Raw genomic sequence first — 26,590 nt, 5'->3', positions numbered from 1 at the left:
ACATGTATTTGCAAGATACTTTGAGACCCTTTCCTTAGAGGAAAGCTGTAAATCAAGAGGCCTTTGTGTTCTGTAATCTTTTAAAACCAAAATAACATTGGTTAAGAAAAAAAGTGTTTTATGTTCTAAAAAGAGAGACAAAGTTGAGAGTAACATAATTTAAATGACTGATTTTAGATTGAGCTGTTACTTAGAAGTAAAGCAACAGTACTGAAATTTTTGTGTTCTTTTGTTTTCCCAGGTGTTAGCAAGCCCTCCCGGCTTAACTGGCTCTATGTTTACTCCATCCTTTGGATCATTAATAATGACAGTAAATAAAACCCAACCAAGGAAGCTAGTTCTTTTAATCTGACAGGTACTGAAGAGGCAGTCACACCTCAAAATGAAGAAATACCTGCAGCCAGAAATCCCTAAGTTTCCCATATAACAACTGAGCTCTTTAGCAATACAATTTTTAAATTTTAATAGTTAGGAAAGAGACTTGGCTAAGTAAACCATGGTCCGCTATCCCCTTGAGCCCTGGGTACTCTCTGTTAATGCTACCTAGTCTCAATATGCTTGAGGCTTGGTCTTTAGATGTGAGCTCATTTTACCTTTACTTGGTTTATCTATTTGTTTAACATAAGAAATATATTTTAGAAATAATAGAAAAAGAAGTCACTAGAAAAAACAAAAATTACTTGTAATTCCACCATCAGGAGAAAACTAAGTTTATCATTGAATATGTATCATAATAAAAATTTTCTATGCACAGAATTAGAAATGCATTTTAGAACTGTGTAATTTATTTACCCCAAGTGGGGATCATCTATAAAGATTTTTCCTGATTTTTATAAAAAATAATATAGATTATAATAACCAAATAATCACCGATGGCCCCATTAAGAAATAGAAGTTCATTAATACCATTGAGTCAATATGAGTGCCTCTTCTTGGTGCCATTCCCTGCATCATGGAGGAATTTGAAATTTTATTTTCCTTGTTGTACTACTTTCTTTGTAATTTCACTGAATATGTATGAGTGGCTATATAATATATTAGTTTGCTTTTGTTTGCATTTAAACTTCATAAAGATGATCCTATGGAATGAATTGTGTTCCCAAAATTTCATGTTTCAGTCCTAACCCGAAATGTGACTATAACTGAACACAGGGTTTTTAGGATGTAATTAGGATTAAATAAGATCATAAGGTTGTGGCCTTAATTGATAGGACTCTGGCTTTATAAAAAGATAAAGATCTCTCTCCCTCAATATCTCTCTCTATTTTTCTCTCTTTTTTTGCCGTGTGAGGACACAGTAAGAAGGTGGCTGTCTGCCAACTATGCAGAGAGCCCTCACCAGGAACTGAGGCAGCCTGTACCTTGATCTTGGATTAGCCTCCAGAACGGTAAGAAAACACATTTCTGTCATTTAAACCACCTACTCTATGGTATTTTGTTACAATTTCTTTAGTAGCAGAGATGATATGAATTTTTAGTGTTATTTGTAGCTTGATTCTTCACTCAACACTATGGCTCCAATGTCATGCATGTTGATGCTTGCAGCTGTACTTCAGTATTGATATTTATACAGAATTCTATTTTTGAATATTTCACAATTTATTTCCCATCACATGATGATGTGTTTAGTTTGTTTGAAGTTTTCTGCTATTAAAAACATTTTAATCCCATTAATCCATATCTTTTGAATACTTGTTAAACTCTGGTTTGGGCCAGTCTAGCTGGGGTAAAACAGTATCTCACTGTCACCTTATTGGCATTTTGCATATTATTCAGAAACTATGCATCTATACTTCAGGTCACTTGCACCTTTTTCCTAAAAATATCTACTTATGTGTTTGTGATTTTTCCACTAGCTCGTTTATTTATTTCTTACTAATTTCTGTTATTACCTGTATTTTCTAGTTATTTGCTAATATTACATGATAAAAATATATTCTCTAGTTTTGCCTCTCTTTTTCTATGTGATGCCTTTTGACGCAGAGAAGATTTTAAACTGTATGGAGTGAAAGTTATCAATATTGCCTTTATAATTACTATTTCTGTAATACATTTTAAAAATACTGCCTACTCCAGAGCTTGCAGTGAGCTGAGATCCGGCCACTGCACTCCTGCCTGGGCGACAGAGCCAGACTCCGTCTCAAAAAAAAAAAAAAAAAATACTGCCTACTCAAAAAGCATAAACATATTTTACAGTATGAAGTAGAGAACACATTTTCCCACATAGAAAATTATTTTTCACAACACCGTATATTGAATAGTTATTTCTTTTGTATTAATCTATGTTATTTATGACATGTATCTAATATTTCCCTCTCCCACCCTCACTGATCTTTCTCTTTCTCTCTGTGTGTGTACAATATTGTTTCAACAACCTAATTTTTTTAATCCCTTTTTTTTTTTTTCTTTCTTTTTTGAGACAGAGTTTTGTTCTTGTTGCCCAGGCTGGAGTGCAGTGGCACGATCTCAGCTCACTGCAACCTCTGTCTCCCAGGTTCAAGCAATTCTCCTGCCCCAGCCTCCTGAATAGCTGGGATTACAGGCATGTGCCACCACACCCAGCTAATTTTTTGTATTTTTAGTAGAGACGGGGTTTCATCAAGTTGGCCAGGCTGGTCTCAAACTCCTGACCTCAGGTGATCCATCCACCTCAGCCTCCCAAAGTGAGGGGATTACAGGCATGAGCCACCGCCCCTGGCATTTTTATGCCTTTCTTGAAAGCACACTCTTTTAATACAGCTTTAGAACAAGCCTCAGTATTTAGTGGGACAATTCATTCCCTAAGGTAATTTTGTATTTTTTGCTCTTCCATCTAAATTTTAGAATCACATTGTCAAAGTGCATGGGGAAAAAAAATCTGTTGGGATTTTTACTGGAATTGCACTGGAGTTATAGATCAATCTGGAGAAGGGAAAATATATTTTTATCATTGAATATCCTTTTTTATGTACATGTATATTCAGTGTTATAAATATTATAGATAGTGATTTGTAATCTAATTTTTGTGTAGCACCAGATCTCAGACTTCAAGATATGATAACTATATTTCTATACAACATTATAAACATTGACTAGTATTTCATTGCATGATTGTGATATAGTTTATTTAGTCATTCTCCTTTATTTTGATGTTTTCATGATTTCTTTTGTTTAATATTTAATTATTGCAGTAAAAACTGCAGTAATATCCTTGGTTAGTTCCTTTAATTAAGCTCTTTAAGGTGGCATTTCTTGATGAAAGTTTATAAATATAAAAGTGTTTCAAAATTGCATCCTAAAATAGTGTTTAATTAAAATTGATCTTACAACTATCACCAGTAGTATACGAGAATGATTCCTTAAACCCTTAAGAACAGGTTATTATTTTAATCAACACTCATTTAAGAGGAAAGAACGTATCTTGTTTTGGTTTTAATATTAATTAATTTGAAATATTTTATTCTTCTTTTTAAATGTTTTTACTATACCTAGTTACACTATTTGCCTTTTTTTTTTTTTAAATGAAATCTTACTCTGTCACCCAGGCTGGAGTGCAGTGGCATAATGTCAGCTCACTGCAATCTCCACCTCCCGGCTTCAAGCAATTCTCCTACCTCATCCTCCTGAGTAGGTGGAGGCTACAGGGATGCACCACCACTCCCAGCTTTTGTGTGTGTGTGTGTGTGTGTGTGTGTGTGTGTGTGTGTGTGTGTGTACTTTTAGTAGAGATGGGGTTTCACCATGTTGGCCAGGCTGGTCTCGAACTCCTGACCTCAAGTGATCTGCCACCTCGGCCTTCCAAAGTGCTGGGATTATATGTATGAGCCACCATGCCCGGCCTATTTGCCCTTTTTAAAAAAGTGGGTTGCCTTTTTCATATCGACTTGTAATTTTTTTTTTTTTTTTTTTTTTTTTTTTGTATTTTAAGCATATCCTCACTTATCTGATGTAAATGATCAAATACCTAATTCATGAAGGGCTTAAAACCTAGGTGACGGGTTGATCGATGCAGCAAAGCACCATGACGCGTTAATAACTATGTAACAAATCTTCAGGTTCAACACATGTATTCAAGAACTTAAAGTAAAATAACATGTTTTTTAAAATGCAAAGAAACCATAGATTAAAAAAGTCAACAAACTAAAAGGAAAACAAAAAGTATTTGATTAATCCAAAAGACAGCAGGAAAGAAGGAACAGAGATGAAAACATATGGGATAAATACAAAACTAATAGAAAATTGATATAATTTAAAAACAAGTTATGAATATATTGCAAAAGGTACCATACACAAAGCCAGTGGAGAAATATTTTTGGAAAAATGATTTACAAAACAAAGATGATGAAGGGAGTTATGACATACATTATAAAAAATACTTACAAATTGTCCTAAACAAGATAAGGAGGATATGAGCATTAGTTCATAAAAGAGCAACAAAAAATGAAAAGATAGGTAAGCTCACAACTAATTAAATAAATACAAATTACAGTAACTAATATTATATCACATTGTTTAGAAAAATATATGGATATCACATATCTGCATAACCTATAGATAAAAAGTTCCCACTCGTCAATAACTAGTGTACATGTGAATGCTATAGTCACTTAGAAGAACATCTGGCCACATGTATTAAATTTGATAAATTAACATATGTATTTGTTATCGATTTAATGGTGTCTCCCAAAGTGATATGCTGACATCCTAATACCTGGTACCTGTGAACCGGACATCTGTCGTTTGCAGATGTAATTAAGATGGGTTATACTTAAGTAGGGTGGGCCTCTAATCCAATGTTACTGGGGTCCTACTAAGGGATCAGGGTCAGAGGCAGACATGGAAGAATGCCATGTGATGATGGAGGCAGAGATTGAAGTGTCGCAACTGCAATCCAAGGAATGCCAACATTTGGTGGCCACTATGACAAGGTAGAAGGAGGCAAGGAAGGCTCCAACCAGTGTCTCAGAGGAAGCATGGCCTTGGTGACATGCTGAGTTTACGCTTCCAGCTTCCAGAGCTATAAGAGGGTAAATGTCTGTTTTCCGTGGTTCCCTGTTACAGCAGCCTTAGAAAATCATTGCAATATTTGACCTCCAAATCCCACCCAGGAAACCTCTCTCCTTAAAATAAAAAAAAAACCTACAAGCATTAAATTATACATGTGCAGGGTGCCTTTTTACAGCCATGATAGGACTAGTGCAATGAGGAAATAAACAAATGAAAAGGGAATAACTCATCCATAGGAATACATTATGATGAATATGTACCCAGAAATATCATGTGGTCATGTACAGTCAAATAAATCATATCAATTGAACTAGAAGGATTTGCACAATGTAGTTTAGTAAGAGAAACTAGAATGCAGAAAATTACGCATACTCTAAAGAATCCTGTGTGTGTGTGTTACTTCAAATCATTCAGAAAAATACATGGATAACACATGTCTGTATAGCATATGGATAAAAAAGAACCCACTCACAAATAACTAGTATAAATGTAAACGTAAATGCTACCGTGTGTGTGCTTGTGTGTGTACACGTGTATGAGTGTGTGTTTGTACGTGTGCATGTATGTGAGTGTGTGTGAGAGTGTGTGTGTTTGCACGTGGGCATGCGCCTGTGTGTGTGCTTGTGTGTTGCCTAGAGGTGCTGCCTGAAAAGATTGAGGATTTCTCAGTCACACTCTGATTTTGAAGCTTCTCCAATTCTCTAACTCTCGAAAGTGTTCCTCAAATCATGGTGAACCTACTGGATCAAAGTCTCAAAGTCCCTTTGGCAACATTTTGTTTTGGTTTGTTTTTTCTTAAGCTTCCTGCCAGACAAAGCAATCCCGAAATAAGTCATCTGTGCTAGATAAACAAGCACCAGATGAAGACGTGCCTCTGCTTTCTGGCCTCCAACCTCACAGCAGCCTTCTTTTTTCTGTATCAGGATATTAACAGAGTTTTGCAAAGGTATCTCCATTTATTTCCTCTAACAACAGCCACTTTCTGAGCATGCTGGATTTCTGCTTGCCCATAATAAATACTCAATAAATATTTGTTGAAGTAAGTGATATGACTTAATCTATACAGAGTACAGCAGAAAGTCCTTAAAAATCTGTGGTATGAGAATGAATTTATTCTACATGCATAACATAACAGCTAGTCAGTAAATGTGTATCAAAATAAATAAAGAAGAAAATAATCTGACTTTATAGAAATGATATCAGAAATTGTTTAAAATCTGTAGTATGTGGATTCCCCTTACAGTCTCAAGGTTAAAGGAGGTTTTACCAATTTTCCTTTTCTCTTTTTTCTTTTTTGTCACTTCTTTCCTCTTTTGTGAGAGAGGAGGCAAATGCCTGCTTATACATCATCTTTTTGTCAAAATATCTCATTTACCTATATTGAATTCCTTACCAATATGAAATGTAACATGTCTTCCTTTTTTTAACTTATTTTTAAGCTGCGATGGATTTTCTTACATTAACATAAGTACTATTTTTGTAATTTTAATTTTTATCTTAAGTTCTGGGGGATATCTTAATTTTTTTAATTTTTTACTTTTTATCTTAAGTTCTGCAGGATGTGCAGGTTTGTTCCATAGGTAAATGTGTGCCATGGTGATTTGCTGCATCTATCAAGCCATCACCTAGTTATCATGCCCAGCATGCATTAGCTATTTTTCCTAATTCTCTTCCTCTCCGCACCCAACCCCCCAACAGTGCTTGTTCCCCTCCCTGTGTCTATGTGTTCTCATTGTTCAGCTCCCATTTATAAGTGAGAACACATGGTGTTTGTCTTTCTCTTCCTGCAGTAGTTTGCTGAGGATAAGGACTTCCAGCTCCATCCATGTCCCTGCAAAGGACATGATCTCATTCCTTTTTATGGCTGCATAGTATTCCATGGTGTATAGGTACCATATTTTCTTTATCCAGTCTACCGTTGTCGGGCATTTGGGTTGATTCCATGTCTTTGCTATTGTGAACAATGAACAACACATGCATGTGTCTTTGTAATAGAACGATTTATATTCCTCTGGGTATATACCCAGTAATGGGATTGCTGGGTCAAATAGTATTTCTCGTTTTATATCTTTGAGGAATCACCACACTGTCTTCTACAATGGTTGAACTAATTTACATTCCCACCAACAGTGTAAAAGTGTTCTTATTTCTCCACAACCTCACCAGCATCTGTTGTTTTTTAACTTTTTTTTTTTTTTTTTTTTTGAGACAGAATTTCACTCTTTCGTCCAGGCTGGAGTGAAGCGGTGGCATGATCTTGGCTTATTGCAACCTCTGTGCCCGGTTCAGGCAATTCTACTGCTTTAGCCTCTCAAGTAGCTGGGATTATAGGCGCCCACCACCACGCCCAGCTAATTTTTGTATTTTTACTAGAGGTGGGGTTTGGCCATCTTGGCCAGGCTGGTCTCGAACTCCTGACCTCAGGTGATCCACCTGCCTCGGCCTCCCAAAGTGCTAGGATTACAGGTGTGAGTCACCGTGCCAGGCCTTGTTTCTTGACTTTTTAATAATGGCGGTTCTGACTGGAGTGAGATGGCATCTCATTGTGGTTTTGATTTGCATTTCTCTAATGATCAGTGATGTTGAGCTATTTGTCATATATTTGTTGGCTGCATGAATTTTTTCTTTTGAGAAGTGTCTGTTCATGTCTTTTGCCCACTTTCTAATGGGGTTGTTCATTTTTAGTATTATTTCTTATCAGTGATACTTCCCAAACACAAACTGCATCCAGTGTCACAGAGGTATTTCCAAAGGTCTTCATATTTATGAGAACAGCACAAATTATTTTCTAATGGCCTCTAGCACACAGCTTCTTAAAGGGCTAATTTGGGTGCACGCAAACAGTCCATTTACCCACAACACTCTCCCAAAGGGACATCTGGTAGACCCTCTGTGACTGTTCAGTATTTCATCACATTCAGCAGCAAATGGAAAAGTGCTATTCCTCACCTGGCAATTTTAGTTGCAAAATAATCTCAACCCATATATTTTGAAAACAATTTAATTATATTCAATTTGTTGGTAGGTAACATAATTGAGATTAGTATTGTTCTGTGATCCCCAAATGGCAGTTACTTCTAAAATATTGTTATATAATCGTTCTATAATATCATATCATAATTTTCCAGATTGCTGGGTCTCATCAAAGACCTTCTAGGGTTGAGTCGAAGAGTTACACACTTTTAATCATCTCCCTTTGAGTCTTCTTATGCAAACTAAAATTGATCACCCTTGCCCAGCACTGAAACAAATACTTGAGTGAAAATAATCTGGAAAGACTTATTTCTTAAACTTCATTTATGCTAGTGTATATGTGATGAGAAACAAATGTAGATACTGAAAAAATAAATTCTGAAACATATTAATTATTATGGGTTTTTTTTCCTTAAACCAAAATTTTCAGGTTCATTATACTTGCTTCTATTTTCAGTAATCCATTTTGGAAGAAAACATGATATGGGAAATAGATTCATAATATGGTTTTAACTTCACCAGAATCAGAGAAGGTACAGAATGTAGGACAAGCCAATAACATTTGTCGAATTTTCCCTGAATTATTATTCTTTTTTTTTTTCTATTGAATTCTTCTTTCCAAGTCCTTGATTCTTTCTTTCTAGCAACCTTCAAAACTTACTTAATAGCAATTCTTATTTTACCAAAACCTTGACTTTATTACTGTCATTATTCTGGAAGACTTAAATTGTAAATACAACGCCTAAAAATAGGATTAATTCCTTTATCTTATATAGATTAGACATAAAACCAGACTCATAGGTAGATTACAGATGTACCCTGAAATGTCTGGAATATCCAAAATGAAGATGATAGATAGATATATAGATGATTGATTGATAGATAGATAGATAGATAGATTGATAGATACAATGAAATTGTGTCTATGTATGTATATGTACACATTTGTGGGAAGGACATAGAGATACTATAAGATCAACATATATTACAACATCCATAATTTTAATCAAAATGAAAGTCATAATAATCTATTCAGCATCAAACTATGTATTGAACACATACGGTGCCCCATGGTCTACTGGGGGAGACCAAACATACATTTGTATTCCAAAAATACAATGTGATACATGCTGCAATGGGAATTGGCATGCAGAGGCCAAAACGGAGGGCAGGGGCACCCATAGAACACAAATTCACATGTCAACATTCATTTCAAGAGTAACATCAATCCCTGCGTTTATGGGAAATGCAATCGTAGGCAAATCTAGAAACTGCAAGTTATGTTTTCTAATTTTGTACATAATTCTTTAAACATTCACAGTATAAATCAGTTGCCCATCCATTCAACCAAACTAAATAAAACAAGTGAGAACAGGTCAGGAAACGTCCACTGGGGCCTCTGAGTTGGTTGGAAAAAACTGTTAGAAATTATTTTGTCCCCTTAAGGTAGTTTTTGTCACGGTTCCCAGTAATTGGAAATTTTCTATGGTTGTTAAAGAATCATTAAAATAGCCGTTTCTTCATCAATTAGAATCTTGCTGCCAGATTGTATGACATTTCATGAACCAGCTTTAATTTGTTATACATTGTTCCCAGAAGGTGAGATGAGATTACAGGGACTCGTGTGTTACTTGAGAGATGTATTTTACACTTAACCACTCATGGTCCCTTTCTAGTAATTCAAATATAACGGCATGATCTTGATTAGCTAATCTTTCTGCATCAGCATTTTTAGATGGTACTTCATGAAATTTTCACTACAATTAAAAATGCAATTAAAATGGATTATCTAAATCAAAGTCAATCTTTAATTACTGCATACTATCTAGATCCTTATTTCACGATAGAACAGATAAAATTCTAACAATTGCAGTGCTAATGCCTCCATTATTAAAAACATAATAATACCAGTCTTTTGAGGCTCATCTTATTTCTTATCAGTTTCTTTTTTAGGTTGTCATCGAGACGTTCGCTTCCTTTAACAACCATGCCTACTTAGTCTTGAGCAGGTCTTTATATGCTTCCCCTAAGAAAAATTAAATTATACAAAGTTCATCTAATTAATCCAAGTCCTTTCATGTGAAAGAAATGAGTGCCTCAATGTTGAACTTGTCCTAGCTCTTTTTTACTTTTCCTTTCTTTTTTCCATTGTTAATTCTTGCAAAAACAATTAAGAAAATTCTGAAAAAGAGAGTAAATTCCTGATAGTTCCACTCACTGCCATGTCGAGTCTTTACTTTCTTAGTTGTACCTTGTTGTATAAACCATGCATCATTTCACATGCAAACTTTGCATTCCAATTCTTTCAATTGTGTTAATATTGGCTAGTGAAGTAAAAAGTCTTAAACTTGAAAGTCTAAGGCCCTAGTTTCAATCTTCAATACCATCTATTAGTTAAGTAACAGTGGAAAAGCTCCCTAAGCTATGTGGACTTTTACTTCCTCAACTGTACATTGAGGACGACAAAATACATACCTGGAGGTATGGTTGAGAAACTTTGAGGTGATTTATATAAAGTTCCTGTTGCGTAGTATGTACTCAATGAAGAGTGGCTACTTTTATTATATCATAAACATTTTCCATGTTACTAACCAGACTTTATGACTATTAAGATAGCATCTTAACCTATGAGTGTATAAATATTTATGATCAATAAATCTTAATTGGTAGACTCTGAGAATGAAGATGGCGTTTTTCCAACTCCTCAATATTTGCATACATAAAAGTATTTAGCTACTATTTTAAAGCACCTAACCAGTATCTGATGCTAAGTGCATGCAATCATAAAACATCTTTACGAAACACCTAACAGGATATGGCATTACATGAAGCTTTTATAAAAGCAATCAAACAAAAATAGCCTTTACCTCCTGGCAACTTAAACTCCAGCCAAATATTGATGCAGACTAAATTATTAAGGGATCAAAACAAATAGTGGCTAAATTAGTTAAATATTATTATTGCATTTAATAAAGACCAAATGTTTTTGTTGGGATGAAGAGCAGAGAAATTATTTCTAAGCCTGCATATCAAAGGAAACCCTAACTCTTTCGTGACAGAGAGAGAAAGCCCACTGAGCAAGATGGAAATTCTGAAGCATTCTGTTACAAACCAGGCAGAACAATATAACAGCCTGTAGGTGGCGGGTGCCTGTAGTCCCAGCTACTCGGGAGGCTGCGGCAGGAGAATGGCATAAACCCGGGAGGCGGAGCTTGCAGTGAGCTGAGATCGTGCCACTGCACTCCAGCCTGGGCAACAAAGCGAGACTCCGTCTCAAAACAAACAAACAAACAAACAAAAACTGAAAGGAAAAATAGAAATTACCATAGAATATGGAGATAATTGGTCTAGTTTGTGTGGTGCTATGAATGATATTGCAATACTCAAAGATGAAGATACTGATGTGAAAATTTGTGACTGCAAAAAGTGGCAAGAACCAAGCTAGCCACAGAGAAGAAAGTATGGAAAGTGAAGTTAAACAATCATCAGGCTGTGTGCAGTGGCTCATGCCTATAAGCTCAGCTTTTGGGGAGACCAAGGCAGGAGGATTGCTTGAATCCGGGAGTTCAAGACCAGCCTGGGCAACATGGTAAGACCTCGTCTCTACAAAAAAATGAACAAGGTGTTGCAGGCTTGGTGGTGCGCATCTGTAGTCCCAGCTACTCGGAAGGCTGAGGTGGAGGATCACTTGAGCCTGAGAGGTCGAGGCTGCAGAGGGCTAAGATCATACCATTGCACTCCAGCCTGGGTGACAGAGGGGGCGAGGGGTAAAAGACTACACATAGGCACACTGTACACTGCTCGGGTGATGGGTGCCCCAAAACCTCAGTAATTACCACTAAAGAACTTATCCATGTAATCAAAAAACACCTGTTCCCCAAAAACTATTGAAATTAGTTAATTAACTAATTTTTAAAAATAAATACATACAATTTTTAAAAACCATAAAAACTATCATCAGGACACATTAGTGCTAAAACTATCCATCCAATCTACCAAATGATAACTTTGACCTTGTCCAAGTTTATGATGCCACTGAATTTATAGCTAGTTTTCACTCAATTGTGTAGTGAATATTTATCTTCTTCATATTGCAATTCTCTATAGTCAGTTTTGACTTGGGTTAAAGAAATAAGTTTATCTTCATTGTTGTTTCTTTTGTTGTGGCAGAAAAATGGATTCTCAGAGGATTACGGCCTTTTGTATCATGATGAAGTTTTAAAAAGAAGAACAACTCTTTCAAAATGTCTTTTAAAATGTCTTGCTGATTGACATTTTAGTTCTCATGCTTTCCTTGAAGATTAACTATTATAAAAATCCAATACCTGGATGCATTTTATAATGTCACCAAATGCTCTTTTGAGTTCATGAAGGAAGTGCAGAAGCAATGTCCTTTGTTAGAAAGAACAACAAATAATCAATAAGACAAAACGACAGAGCTTCAGAGTTCATGGGTGACATGTTATAGCTCAAAAATAGCAAAAGACTACTTTTACAATTTCAGTAGCATTCATCAAGAACAGTCCTTAAGAGTAACTCCTTTTAGTTTGAATCAATTGCAAAAAAAAAAAAAAAAAAAAAAAGATACTTTATAAGTGAGAAAAATGTGTGAGTGATAGTTAATGCTTAAATTTCTGGTCTCTAGTTTAATCATAGGGGTTATTGATGTAAAATAATAAGGTACTGCCTACGTAATAAGACCACCTTTGATTTCTAAAATGAAAAAAAAAAATTGTACTTTTTGGAATGATCTAAATGTTGTTCATCATTTTATTTTCTAGTTAGTTTAAGCAGTCTTATTTTATTTATTCTACAGTCTATGGCGCATTAGATCAATGTTTCTGAACACATCTTCTTTGATGTAATTCTTCTTTCTAGATAGGACTATGTATCCATTAGTAGGATTTTATTTGAAAAAGGTTACGTTGTAAAATATAGCCAAATAACGTTAATAAGCAACAGTGTCATTTCAATAAGCATGCTTTTTATTTCAGGACATCTTGGAGACTTCGGTAGGGTAAGAATTATAAATCCTTCACACCCTGTTAGATTCTTACACTTCAGTAGCATTAATTAACAGAAAAACCAACATGAACAAAAAATAATATAAAATTAAAAACATACAACAAAATACCACAAAACGAATTCCCAATTCATGTATAACTTTTCACTTAGGAGCTTATGCTATAAGCACAATGTTTTGTGAATATAAATCTGATTAAGAAAGACCTAAAGATGGCCATGTCTTTCATAACCAATGTCCCCTGTTTGTATTTGTTCAATGACCACTTCCAATTTCCCAAACTGATTCAGTTCAGTTAGTCTCTTTACCTGTCATAGTGATGACATTTAGGTCTTGTCATAAAGAGAAAAGTTCATTTTGTGTGCTTGTTTGTTTACTCGCTTGCTTTAGAGGTGTCAAGGTTTTATGTAATAAGTTTTAAATGTAATTGAATCTTGTGTACCTTTCTCTGGCCCTCCCTGTACACATCACTGCTCTTCTAACCTCGATGCCTATTTGTTTGTTTGGAATTAGAGTCAGGTGCTACCCAGTGCTCCTTGGCACACCAACATGACAACCAACAAGACTTAACATGGACACAAACAGTTACTTTTGAAGATGTGGTCAATTTTTTCTCTCTTAATGAAGCTACAAAGGATGAAAGTTTTTCCCAAGCAATTGTAATTAGAAACCATTTTTTTAAAGTATGGAATCAAATATATTTAAAATGTCAATGCTACCTCTTAAAATGAGCATAGCACATTGTTGGCCCGGATAGGACACACTTACTCTCTACCACTACACCTACCATTTTTAATGCCTCAATTCTGACTTGTTCCAGCCATAGATAATACATTTGTATGCTAAATATTTTTAGATAATGATGCTGGGTGGGCCATTCTAATGAGATCCTGTTTCCCAGAACTTCATTCTAATGAGCTTTCAGCTTACATTTCATGTCTTCATGCTTTACCTTTAGGTGCCTTACTGGCTTCCACTATGCAACGGCTGAGACCATTCTAAGAATCACCAAAAACTGGACACTCAAGTATTGCTTCCTCCTCCTTGATTTCAGAATATTCTGCCCTGATGTTGGTGCTGCTCTCATCCTCCCAGCTGTACCCTTTAGCCTCAGGCTCCAGGATTGTAAAATTTTATTCCTGATTAAAGTCGTCCTAAACTATTTTATTTTCCGTGAGTATATCGAGTTATTGGGGAAAACAATGAAGGCTAATTCTACTCTTCAGGAAAGTTTAATTTCTAATTCACTTAGCCTGAGACAATAATAGGAGCTGGTCTCAATGTTTGCCTTAATGTTCCCAGAAAGTGGTCCCGATTCAGACCCCAAGAGAAGGTTCTTGGATCTCACACAAAAAAGAATTCAGGGCAAGTCCCTATTGTAAAGTGAAAACAAGTTTATCAGGAAAGTAAAGGATAAAGAATGGCTATTTATTCCTTTACTTCCCAGGGCTGCTGATTACCCATTTTTATGGTTAGTTCTTGATTATATGCTAAACAAGGGGTGAATTATTTATGCCTCCCCTTTTTAGACCATATAGGGTAATTTCCTGATGTTGCCATGGCATTTGTAAACTGTCACAGTGCTTGTGGGAGTGTAGCAGTGAGGATGACCAGAGGTCGCTCTTATAGACAATTTGGTTTCGGTGGGTTTTGGGCCGGTTTTTTTACTGTAACCTGTTTTATCAGCAAGGTCTTTACAACTTGTATCTTGTGCTGACCTCCTATCTCATTCTGTGACTTAGAATGCCTGACTTAACTGGGAATGCAGCCCAGTTAGGTTCACGCTTATTTTACCCAGCTCCTATTCAAGATGGAGTTGCTCTGGTTTAAATGCCCCGACATTAATATATGATGATTCTGTTTTCTGCAGAAAATTCATACTATTGTCTTCCCTATAAATGGGTGACCATAACATGTTTTGTTTATAGGAGGACTTTTGAGAATGAAAGGGGATGCTACTGATGATTAATCCTGAACAATAGCCATAAACCAGAATTCCCCAGGCAAACTGAAACATTACATAATCCTACTTTAAATAAATACATACTAGACCATGAAGTCATAAAGAGCTTAACATCTGGCCTAGTCATGAAGGCAGGACCCTGAAGACTCAGTATAAATTCAGGTTTTAAGCAAAGATGAGTGGTGAATTCAGAGAAAATTTAGTAGGAACAGACTGTGTTTACCTTACTATCCCATTTTCCCCTAACTTGGCTTCTTGTTGGAGTTCCCTATTCATGCTTCACCTTCATCATGCCCAGGTAGCTTTCCAGTTGAAAAATATGCTCATGCACTCACATTAGCATAAGTAATAGAATATTTATAGGTTTTTCGAAATTCCATATCTAGGAGTGGGCCTATTGGTGAATTTTGGGAAAGACGTAGAAGTCTCAGAACTTGTACGTTTACTCATTTCTTTGACAGATGCCAAACTCTGGTCTTATCTGAATTAGGAACGGGTTGTCTCTTCATAATACAGAATAGTTATCTGGCAGCTAAACCTACCATAAGCTAAGAGCATTACCCAGCTTTCCATTTTCACTATTATTGTTATTTTTTTTAAAAGATGACTACATTTATCAGGACCATTCTCAAGTCAGTTCTCTGGTGGGATCAAAGCTGTGTCCTTTCAGCCAGAGACAAAATACAGAAACAGAAAGTTCATTATAGATCCCATGGTAAACTGAACAAAGGCCCTCCAAAGATGTCCATACCCTAATCCCCAGAACCTGCAAATATATTGCCTTACATGGCAAAGTGACTTTGCAGCTGTGATTAAGTTAAGGCTCTTTATTTATTTTATTTTTTTGTGAAAACGTTTGTTTGATTTTATTTGATATGAATTTAATTAATCTGTATTATATTTGAAATTTTCTAAATAATCGATATTTTCATATAAAGGGTATTCTAATCTGTAATGTTATACATCTCAATTTCTTTAGGTCTTCTTTAATGTATTTTAATCAACTTCTGTAACATTTTCCATAATGGTCTTGTACACTTTTGTTAGATTCATTTATTTATTTTTTGTTATGATCAAAGATTTCTTTTTTTATTTTTTAATTATACTCTAAGTTCTAGGGTACATGTGCACAACGTGCCGGTTTGTTACATATGTATACATGTGCCATGTTGGTGTGCTGCACCCATTAACTCATCATTTACATTAGGTATATCTCCTAATACTATCTCTCCCCCATCCCCCCACCCCACAACAGGCCCCAATGTGTGATGTTCCCCTTCCTGTGTCCAAGTGATCTCATTGTTCAATTCTGACCTATGAGTGAGAACATGCGATGTTTGGTTTTTTGTCCTTGCAATAGTTTGCTGAGAATGATGGTTTCCAGCTGCGTCCATGTCCCTACAAAGGACATGAACTCATCCGTTTTTATGGCTGCATAGTATTCCATGGTGTATATGTGCCACATTTTCTTAATCCAGTCTATCTTGATGGACTTTTGGGTTGATTACAAGTCTTTGCTATTGTGAATAGTGCCGCAATAAACATACATGTGCATGTGTCTTTATAGCAGCGTGGTTTATAATCCTTTGGATATATACCCAGTAATGGGATAGCTGGGTCAAATGGTATTTCTAGTTCTAGATCCTTAAGGAATCACCACACTGTCTTCCACAATGGTTGAACTAGTTTACAGTCCCACCAACAGTGTAAAAGTGTTCCTATTTCTCCACATCCTCTTCAGCACCTATTGTTTCCTGACTTTTTAATGATAACCATTCTAACTGGTGTGAGATGGTATCTCATTGTGGTTTGATTTGCATTTCTCTGGTGGCCACTGATGATGAGATTTTTTTCTTGTGTCTGATAGGTGCATAAATGTCTTCTTTTGAGAAGTGTCTGTTCATATCCTTTGCCCACTTTTTGATGGGGTTGTTTGTTTTTTTCTTGTAAATTTATTTGAGTTCTGTGTAGATTCTGGATATTAGCCCTTTGTCAGATGAGTAGATTGCAAAAATTTTCTCCCATTCTGTAGGTTGCCTGTTCACTCTGATATTAGTGTCTTTTGCAGAGCAGAAGCTCTCTAGTTTAATTAGAACACATTTGTCAATTTTGGCTTTTGTTGCCATTGCTTTTGGTGTTTTAGACATGAAGTCCTTGCCCATGCCTATGTCCTGAATGGTATTGCCTAGGTTTTCTTCTAGGGTTTTTATGGTTTTAGGTCTAATATTTAAGTCTTTAATCCATCTTGAATTAATTTTTGTATAAGGTGTAAGGAAGGGATCCAGTTTCAGCTTGCAATATATGGCTAGCCAGTTTTCCCAGCACCATTTATTAAATTGGGAATCCTTTCTCCATTTCTTGTTTTTGTCAAGTTTGTCAAAGATCAGATGATTGTAGATGTGAGGTATTATTTCTGCGGGCTCTGTTCTGTTCCATTATGCCTCCAGCTTTGTTCTTTTGGCTTAGGATTGACTTGGTAATGCGGGCTCTTTTTGGTTCCATATGAACTTTGAAGTAGCTTTTTCCAATTCTGTGAAGAAAGTCATTGGTAGCTCGATGGGAATGGCATTGAATCTATAAATTACCTTGGGCAGTATGGCCATTTTCACGATATTGATTCTTCCTATCCATGAGCATGGAATGTTCTTCCATTTGTTTGTGCCCTCTTTTATTTCATTGAGCAGTGGTTTGTAGTTCTCCTTGAAGAGGTCCTTTACAAACCCATAAGTTGGATTCCTAGCTATTTTGTTCTCTTTGAAGCAATTGTGAATGGGAGTTCACTCATCATTTGGCTCTCTGTTTGACTGTTATTGGTGTATAAGAATGCTTGTGATTTTTGCACATTAATTTTGTGTCCTGAGACTTTGCTGAAGTTGCTTATCAGCTTAAGGAGATTTTGGGCTGAGACGATGGGGTTTTCTACACATGCAATCTTGCCATCTGCAAACAGGGACAATTTGACTTCCTCTTTTCCTAATTGATTACCCTTTATTTCTTTCTTTTGCCTGTTTGCCCTGGCCAGAATTTCCAACACTATGTTGAATAGAAGTGGTGAGAGAGGGCATCCTTGTCTTTTGCCAGTTTTCAAAGGGAATGCTTCCAGTTTTTGCCCATTGAGTATGATATTGGCTGTGGGTTTGTCATAAATAGCTCTTATTATTTTGAGATACGTCCCATCAATACATAATTTATTGAGAGTTTTTAGCATGAAAGGCTGTTGAATTTTGTCAAAGGCCTTTCCTGCATCTATTGAGATAATCATGTGGTTTTTGTCTTTGGTTCTGTTTATATGCTGGATTATGTTTATTGATTTGCATATATTGAACCAGCCTTGCATCCCAGGGATGAAGCCCAATTGATCATGGTGGATAAGCTTTTGATGTGCTACTGGATTCGGTTTGCCAGTATTTTATTGAGGATTTTTGCATTGATGTTCATCAGGGATATTGGTCTAAAATTCTCTTTTTTTGTCGTGTCTCTGCCAGGCTTTGGTATCAGGATGATACTGGCCTCAGAAAATGAGTTACGGAGGATTCCTTCTTTTTCTGTTGATTGGAATAGTTTCAGAAGGAATGGTACCAGCTCCTCCTTGTACCTCTGGTAGAATTCGGCTGTGAATCCATCTGGTCCTGGACTTTTTTTGGTTGGTAGGCTATTAATTATTGCCTCAATTTCAGAGCCTGTTTGTTATTGGTCTATTCAGGGATTCAACATCTTCCTGGTGAAGTCTTTGAGGCTGTATGTGTCCAGGAATTTATCCATTTCTTCTAGATTTTCTAGTTTATTTGCATAGAGGTGTTTATAGTATTCTCTGATGGTAGTTTGTATTTCTGTGGGATCAGTAGTGATATTCCCTTTATCATTTTTAAATGCATCTGTTTGATTCTTCTGTCTTTTCTTCTTTATTAGTCTTGCTAGCAGTCTCTCAATTTTGTTGATCTTTTCAAAAAACCAGCTCCTGGGTTCATTGATTTTTTGAAGGGTTTTTGTGTCTCTATCTCCTTCAGTTCTGCTCTGATCTTAGTTATTTCTTTGCCTTCTGCTAGCTTTTGAATGTGTTTGCTCTTGCTTCTCTAGTTATTCTAATTGTGATGTTAGGGTGTCAATTTTAGATCTTTCCTGTTTTCTCTTGTGGGCATTTAGTGCTATAAATTTCCCTCTACACACTGCTTTAAATGTATCCCAGAGATTCTGGTATGCTGTGTCTTTGTTCTCATTGGTTTCAAAGAACATCTTTATTTCTGCCTTCATTTCGTTATGTACCCAGTAGTCATTCAGGAGCAGGTTGTTCAGTTTCCATGTAGTTGAGCTATTTTGAGCGAGCTTCTTAATCTTGAGTTCTAGTTTGATGGCACTGTGGTCCGAGAGACAGTTCGTTATAATTTCTGTTCTTTTACATTTGCTGAGGAATGCTTTACTTCAAACTATGTGGTCAATTTTGGAATAAGTGCGATGTGATGCTGAGAAGAATGTATATTCTGCTGATTTGGGGTGAAGAGTTCTATAGATGTCTATTAGGTCTGCTTGATGCAGAGCTGAGTTCAATTCCTGGATACCCTTGTTAACTTTCTGTCTTGTTGATCTGTCTAATCTTGACAGTGGGGTGTTAACATCTCCCATTATTATTGTGTGGGAGTCTAAGTTCTTTTTAGGTCTCTAAGGACTTGCTTAATGAATCTGGGTGCTCCTGTATTGGATGCATATATATTTAGGATAGCTCTTCTTGTGGAATTGATCCCTTTACCATTATGTAATGGCCTTCTTTGTCTCTTTTGATCTCTGTCGGTTTAAAGTTTGTTTTATCAGAGACTAGCATTGCAACTTTTTTTGTTTTCCATTTGCTTTGTAGATCTTCCTCCATCCCTTTATTTTGAGCCTATGTGTGTCTCTGCATGTGAGATGGGTCTCCTGAATACAGCACACTGATGGGTCTTGACTCTTTATCCGATTTGCCAGTCTGTGTCTTTTAATTGGAGCATTTAGCCCGTTTACATTTAAGGTTAATATTGTTCTGTGCAAATTTGATCCTGTCATTATGATGTTAGCTGGTTATTTTGCTCATTAGTTGATGCAGTTTATTCCTAGCATCGATGGTCTTTACTGTTTGGCATATTTTTGCAGTGGCTGGTACTGGTTGTTCCTTTCCATGTTTAGTGCTTCCTTCAGGAGCTCTTGTAGGGCAGGCCTGATGGTGACAAAAATCTCTCAGCATTTGCTTGTCTGTAAAGGATTTTATTTCTCCTTCACTTATGAAGCTTAGTTTGGCTGTATATGAAATTCTGGGTTGAAAGTTCTTTTCTTTAAGACTGTTGAATATTGGCCCCCACTCTCTTCTGGCTTGTAGAGTTTCTGCCAAGAAATCCACTGTTAGTCTGATGGGCTTCCTTTTGTGGGTAACCCAACCTTTTTCTCTGGCTGCCCTTAACATTTTTTCCTTCATTTCCACTTTGGTGAATCTGACAATTATGTGTCTTGGAGTTGCTCTTCTCAAGGAGTATCTTTGTGGTGTTCTCTGTATTTCCTGAATTTGAATGTTGGCCTGCCTTGCTAGGTTGGGGAAGTTCTCCTGGATAATATCCTGCAGAGTGTTTTCCAACTTGTTTCCATTCTCCCCATCACTTTCAGGTACACCAATGAGATGTAGATTTGTTCTTTTCACATAGTCTCATATTTCTTGGAGGTTTTGCTCATTTCTCTTTACTCTTTTTTCTCTAAACTTCTCTTCTTGCTTCATTTCATTTATTTGATCTTCAATCACTGATACCCCTTCTTCCAGTTGATCAAATCAGCTACTGAAGCTTGTGCATTCATCATGTAGTTCTCGTGCCATGGTATTCAGCTCCATCAGGTCATTTAAGGACTTCTCTACACTGGTGATTCTAGTTAGCCATTCGTCTAATCTTTTTTCAAGGTTTTTAACTTCTTTGCGATATGTTTGAACCTTCTCCTTTAGCTCAGAGAAGTTTGATAATCTGAAGCCTTCTTCTCTCAACTCGTCAAAGTCATTCTCCTTCCAGCTTTGTTCCGTTGCTGGCGAGGCACTGCATTCCTTTGGAAGGGGAGAGGCGCTCTGATTTTTAGAATTTTCAGCTTTTCTGCTCCGTTTTTTCCCCCTCTTTGTGGTTTTATGTACCTTTGGTCTTTGATGATGGTGACGTACAGATGGGGTTTTGGTGTGGATGTCTTTTCTGTTTGTTAGTTTTCCTTCTAACGGTCAGGACCCTCAGCTGTAGGTCTGTTGGAGTTTGCTTGGGGTCCACTCCAGACCCTGTCTGCCGGGGTATCAGCAGCAGAGGCTGCAGAACAGCGAATATTGCTGAAGAGCAAATGTTGCTGCCTGATTGTTCCTCTGGAAGCTTCGTCTCAGAGGGGTGCCTGGCTGTGTGAGGTGTCAGTCTGCCCCTAATGGGGGGTGCCTCCCAGTTAGGCTACTCAGGGGTCAGGAACCCACTTGAGGAGGCAGTCTGTCCATTCTCAGATCTCAAACTCGGTGCTTGGAGAACCACTACTCTCTTCAAAACTGTCAGACAGGGACATTTAAGTCCTCAGAGGTTTCTGCTGCCTTTTGTTCAGTTATGCCCTGCCCCCAGAGGTAGAGTCTACAGAGGCAGGCAGGCCTCCTTGAGCTGCAGTGGGCTCCACCCAGTTCAAGTTTTCCAGCTGCTTTGTTTACCTACTCAAACCTCAGCAATGGTGGGTGCCCCTCCCCCAGCCTCGCTGCCACCTTGCAGTTCAATCTCAGACTGCTGTGCTAGCAATGAGTGAGGCTCAGTGGGTGTGGGACCCTCTGAGACAGGCATGGGATATAGTCTCCTGGTGTGCTGTTTGCTAAGACCATTGGAAAAGCACAGTATTAGGGTGGGAGTGACCCAATTTTCCAGGTGTGGTCTGTCACAGCTTCCCTTGGGTAGGAAAGGGAATTCCCTGACCTCTTGCACTTCCCAGGTGAGGCAATGCCTCGCCCTGCTTCAGCTCACACTCAGTGGGCTGCACCCACTGTCTGACAAGCCCCAGTGAGATGAAGCCGGTACCTCAGTTGGAAATGCAGAAATCACACATCTTCTGCATCGCTCATGCTGGGAGCTGTGGACTGGAGCCGTTCCTATTCGGCCATCTTGGAACCCATTTTCACTATTATTACCCATAGAGCAGAAATAAAATGATCTACTTTCGGTTGCTAGATTTTACCAGTAAACATAAGGTCTTTCCTTTGCTTCCCAAGCAGCCCAGCATATATCACAGCTCATCAGCATATCAGCAGTTGCTTTATTTTAACTCTGGTGTGCCTGAGGCTACATGATGCATTTTGCATCAAGATGGAATCTAGAAAGAAAAACTTCAATGCTCTTGTAGGTGCCTTTCTGATAACAAATACTTTGTTGTAAATTTTCTGTATCACCATGAGAGTTTTTTTGTTTGCTTATTTGCCACAGTTTTGAAATATTAAGTCTGATATATCAGATTGGATGGATTTTTCACAGAGATAAAAACCATGAAGCTATATGCTTAAATTTATAAACTCAAGAGAGGGAGAATGTGTGAATGATCATGTGGTTGTATTAAGCATAAATCAACCCCAATTTGCGTGCTAGATTCAAAAAAGCTGAATGTAACACAGTGGAGTAACTGAGATAACTTGATTTATTCTGATCAAGTATGTCATCTTCCCATTATCATTGTTTTTTTAAAATTTTTTTGCTTGTTTGTTTAGGTTTTCAGACTTTCATGGATTGGGGGTGATGGTGAAGCTGCTCTTATCCAGTTACAATTCTAAATTCAATTTTCAGGTTTATGCTAATAGTGAGAATATAAAAATAGCACTTAGAGTACAATAACCATGTAATGTTTCCTCCATCCCTATATTTAATTTAACTGGTTGGCACTATTCAAGTCAAAGTCAATTTGAATTTTTGGATTAGTAAAATATATCCTTAGAGTGCTGAATATCAGACTTATCTTCAAAATGATACAAACACTTCCCTTGCTTTATTTTCTGTCTATAAAACTTTGGAATGTTTTTAAAGACATTAATATTTTTACATGTGCAGATAAAGCCTTTAATAAAAAATATTTTTCTTAATATCGCTATTTATTTTTACATTTCGATAGCTCACTAATTCATTCTACAAAACCAGGATCACCCTGATACCAAAGTCCACAAAGGACACACACACAAACAAAACCACAGACCTATATAGTATCCCTGAAAAACACACATGAAAAAATCCTGCACAAAATAGTAGCAAATCAAATCCAACAACACATCAAAATTTATCAAAAGATAATTCACCATGATCAAATGGGTTTCATCCCAGGGATGCAAGGATGGTTCAACATAAGCAAATCAATAATTGTGATTCATCATATAAATAATTTAAAACAAAAATATACAATTATTTCAATAGATGCAGGAAAAGCATCCAGTAACCCTTCATGATTAAAAACCCTCAAGAAACTAGGCATAGAAGGAACATACTTCAAAATAATAAGAGCCATATTTGACAAACCGACTAACATCATCATACTGAATGGAGGAAAGTTGAAAACACTCTCCGCTAGGAACTAGAACAAGACAAGGATGCTCACTTGCACCACTCCTATTCATCATAGAACTGGGAGTCCTAGACAGAGCAATCAAGTAAGAGAGAGAAATAAAGCATATCTAAATTGAAAAAGGGAAGTTAAACTATCTCTGTTTGTCTATGATATGATCTTATATCTAGAAAATCCTGATGTACCAATGTTTTATTAAAGCAAAAGATAAAATCCCTTAAAACTCTGGCTCTATTTCATATCACTTGCTCATTTACACATTCCCCAAAATCAAATGTACATGAACTTTTCTGTTTCCTCCACTTGAAATCCTGAATACAATACTCTCGTATGAGGGAGAAAGGAGAAATACAAAATGATGATTATGCATTGAGGAGAACAAAAAATTAAATGGGAGAATTCTGAATGAACTACTTATCATTCCACATTAAGCAATAAATAAAATTGAACATCTCTTTAATCTAGATGTACTCATTCAGCATTATATATAAACTGGGTTTTTAGAAAGCAATATATAATTCTTTATCAAGTCTTCTATCTTAAAGGCCCATCAAATTAATACCTTTGTAAAATAAATACGCATCCTTTATGTTATGGGTTTTATGTAACGTTTGACAATTCTAGTTTGCTTATGAGGAATGTGTCTAGATTCTGATCCTCTTCTCTTCTTTATGTATACTACTATCTAGGAGATCTCACCAAGTACCATGGCTTTAAGTACATCAACCTGTTGTTGACAACCAGAGTCACGTCTTCTGGAATTCTACCCTAATCAATAGAGTCTATCTGTAACTATCTCCCTGAGAATGCCTAATAGACTTCACAAATCTGACATGCTAAAATGAAGTTTTGGGAGTTTCTTCCACTGAAACCTATTCCATCTCATTAACAGGGCACTTTCCATCCAGTTGCTTAAGCAAAACCTGGGAAATAATGTTGATTTCTCCTTTTGTCTTTTACCTGTATTCCCCAATCCCTTCATCCACATCAGAGTTTACCTGCAAAATGTACCCAAAAACCAATTTTCCTCTTCATCTAGTCAAAATCTATTTGGAATTTTCATCACCATCTTTCTTAGGCTTCTACAATAACTTCCTTACCTGTCTCTGCCTAATGTTTCTATTACTTTCCTTGTTTTTACTTTTGACCTAGCAGAAAAAGTACACTTATTCTATTTGAAGGGAATGATTGGCACATGACGCCTTGAACAAATGAAAAGTGATACTATTCTTTTAGGGGGGAAAATTTAACATCCTAAAGATGGTTGGTTTCTTTAAGTCAATTCAACCTGCTTTTACTACAATACTAACTGCTTTTTAAATTGATTATGTGTCACATTTTTCTTCCTTATTCCCATGTCTAGTAACTTTTTGTTATATGCTTGCATTTGTGGATGATAAATTAGGGATGCTGGATTATGTTATTTTCCCTGAAATGTGTTAGGCTTTGATATGACAACAGTTAAATAACTGCTAGAATGTTTGGTCCTCTTAGATTTGATTTTATTATTTGCTAAGATGAATTAAATTTTGTTTAGTCCCTAGTCTTAATGAGGAATCCTCTCTAGAGTATGGCACTTACCCATAAAGAATGGCTTCTCTGAGATCTCAACTGAATGTGAAAAATCTAGTAAGTTAGCTCCTTTCCATCTGAACCTCTCCCTGTATCATGCAATACCTTTCATCTCCCTTTCATCTCTAACCTCTCCCTGTATCATGCAATACCTCATATCTCAGTGAAGCTGAGGATCACAGTAGACATCCCTTCTTGGCCTCATGGGAGTTACCTTACATTGAGCCCTCAGAGAAGAGCCTGTGGGGAAGAACACTCACCCAGATTTCTCCCCCTACACACAGTTCCTCAACTAAGGGACACCACTTATCTGTTTGGACTCCATCTCCCTAGCTCAAAGTCTGCAGTGAATCTGGACTCATCTTAATATTTTCCTTCTCTTAAGGATCATAGTTCTCCTCAGCCTATTGTACAATCCTTAAAAAGAATTGCCTCTTATATTATTCTTGTTGTTCTTTGTTTATTGCAAAAAGAAAATTCCAGTACAAGATGTGTTGCCATGGCCCATGGAGGTTGCTATCTAAATATCTTTTTAGTGGTATTTAAAGAATGATATTTATAGAATACTTTTAAAATTTAAGTTGGAAACTATGTCTATGCAGTGACATCTTAATTTTTTGAAGTACATATTTTCTTCTCCCTTCATTTCATATATCAAAATAAATGCTTTCCCAAGGATAACAATAATTGCTTCTGAAATTTTCATAATAAATAAGTATTACATAAAAGTCTAACAATAAGTTCCAACCAATAAAAACAATAAAGAGTAAGCAAGACAGAAAGATAAAGGGAAATGTTCTTATGTTTCAGTTTACATGACTGCCTCTTTCTAGGCTAAGGGTAGATAAACAAGCACTATTTTTTTGTATTGCTAAATTCTTCTCTATGCCAAGTACAACTTTAACCTAATAAATAAAAATGACAATTCCATGATATATCTGCACAGGGCCTCGGGTTGAAAAAAGAATATAACACAGAAGTTATTTTGACTGCTAAATGTCATACTTTGTAATATTTTTGTGGTATTTAATGTTGTCTGAACATATTTTTAAAGTTAAACCTTTTAAGATAATTGTGGGTTCACATGCAGTTGTAAGAAATAACATGTAAGAGAGAGTTCTTGTATACTCTAGCCAGGTCCCCAACAATGTTAACATTGTCATGTGTTTCTATTTAAACAAACATGTCACCAGTAACATTTATTTCTTTCTGACTTGTATGCATTTAGTTTTTTTTCTTGCCGTATTGCACTGGCTAGCACTTCTGTCACAATTTTGACTAAGAATGGTGTGAGCAAACATTCTTGTTTTGTTCTCAATCTTGAGAGAAGTCTTCAGTTTTTCACCATTATATATAATGCTTGCTGTGATTTTGTTTGTTTGTTTGTTTTTGCAATGTTTCTTATCAAGTTGAGGAAGTTTTCCTCTATTCCCATTTCTCTAGAAGCTTTAAAAATTACATATGGGTAAATTTCTGAGGCCAAGCATAGTGGTTCACACCTGTAGTCCCAGTACTTTAGG

The 26,590-nt window shown here is 36.4% G+C and overlaps 1 long non-coding RNA gene across 5 annotated transcripts in view; it reads left to right on the top strand.

Annotated features, from left to right (window-relative positions):
- The window catches only part of LOC102138819 (uncharacterized), a 996,710-nt gene that overhangs the window by 942,331 nt on the left and 27,789 nt on the right, over positions 1 to 26,590 (top strand). For all 5 annotated transcript variants that reach the window (XR_010577831.1, XR_012417221.1, XR_012417220.1 and 2 more), the window contains 3 exons: positions 242 to 355; positions 1,292 to 1,388; positions 13,941 to 14,155. This is a non-coding gene — a long non-coding RNA (uncharacterized lncRNA). The remainder of the gene's footprint in view (positions 1 to 241; positions 356 to 1,291; positions 1,389 to 13,940; positions 14,156 to 26,590) is intronic.

Source organism: Macaca fascicularis, chromosome 9, assembly GCF_037993035.2.
Source record: "Macaca fascicularis isolate 582-1 chromosome 9, T2T-MFA8v1.1".
Classification (NCBI taxonomy): Eukaryota; Metazoa; Chordata; class Mammalia; order Primates; family Cercopithecidae; genus Macaca; species Macaca fascicularis.
The sequence above is the reverse complement of the archived record's forward strand: the minus strand, read 5'-3'. Positions and strand labels throughout refer to the sequence as shown.